The sequence below is a fragment of the Aplysia californica genome, unplaced genomic scaffold (genome assembly GCF_000002075.1).
Source record: "Aplysia californica isolate F4 #8 unplaced genomic scaffold, AplCal3.0 scaffold00206, whole genome shotgun sequence".
Lineage (NCBI taxonomy): Eukaryota > Metazoa > Mollusca > Gastropoda > Aplysiida > Aplysiidae > Aplysia > Aplysia californica.
Window position 1 is genome coordinate 771,377 of NW_004797476.1, and position 1,345 is coordinate 772,721.

Below are 1,345 nucleotides of genomic sequence, written 5' to 3' on the forward strand. Positions count from 1 at the left end.
GACAGACAGACAGACAGACAGACAGACAGACAGACAGACAGACAGACAGACAGACAGAGAGCACTGGGTACATACACTCCCACAAACCGTGGCGCCGAGAAATTCTCCCGATATCTGAAGTGAGCTCACTTTGCCGAGTTGAAAACTTGTTGAAAAAACTGAATAAAACCATCGAAGAACCGCAGTAGGAGACCAGGTAGCATTCTGCCGTGCGCCAGGGAAGCGTGCTCATGAATTCCTTCCCTTTATCTTTAGCTTTTGGCGATCCATCTTAATTACCACCCCGCGGACTTTTTCGTGTAGCTAAGGGGGGATTACATTTCCTGAAATTGTCAGTTCTTGTCACTTGGGCAATGCTGACCTTATCGCGAGTGAAAGCGAAACTCAAGCGTCGTTTGACTGGTATCTGGAGAGTCTACTTTCACTCTGAAATTTTGAATATCAATTTTAAAGATATAGTCGAAATTGTCTAGGACGGCTATCTGTTGTCGGGGAGATAAAGCGGGTGTCTTAGACAGGTACACGTTTTATATAGTATCATTTAACGGGAGAAAAATGCATGGTAGACAGCGCAAACGGCTTCATCATCAAGTAATAATAAATAATGATAAATAGCATTTGTGTAGCACATAATCCTGTTCAACAGCAAGCTCTATGCGCTTTACACTATATTATATTGTTACCCCAGAAGACCACAGAACACTCGGAAACATTCTCAGCTTCCCGGGGAGCATACAGTGCAAACAGCTGATTACGCGCTCAAACACTAACAAACTGAGAAGATCTTTCACTGTCTATAGCTGGCGGGTACCCATTCCCACTTGAGTGAGGTGAGGAAAATTCGTGTAAAGTTAAAGTGCCTTTCCCAAGGACACAATGTCGGGTCCCTGATGGGATTTGAACCCACGCCCTTACGGTTGCAAGTCCAAGACCCTAACCACAAGGACAACGACGCCACAAGTAGCAATTAAATTATCTCACACCCATTTCAAGGAATTAATTCATTAGATATTTACATGTATATATATCTATATCAGTTCATTATTAGTCGGTAATGTTCATCGGGAATCTTTTCTGGACTGATCACAGAAGGGCGGGAGTTATCGGTGTATCCCCCTAGACGACCACACTTTGCAAGCTTTTTTCTCACACGAAATCACACCCCCGCCCTCTGTTCCTTTTTTACTCATCTCCTTTAGAAGTTCTTTCATGACTGTCTCACAAGGGCTCCCCTAACCCCCACTCCTATTACTATCCTCTCGCTGGTTCTGTCAGTCATTTTCTCCTCGCTTAAAGTATTTTATCAACTATAAATTGTAATACTAGATAAATATATAGTGGGCTT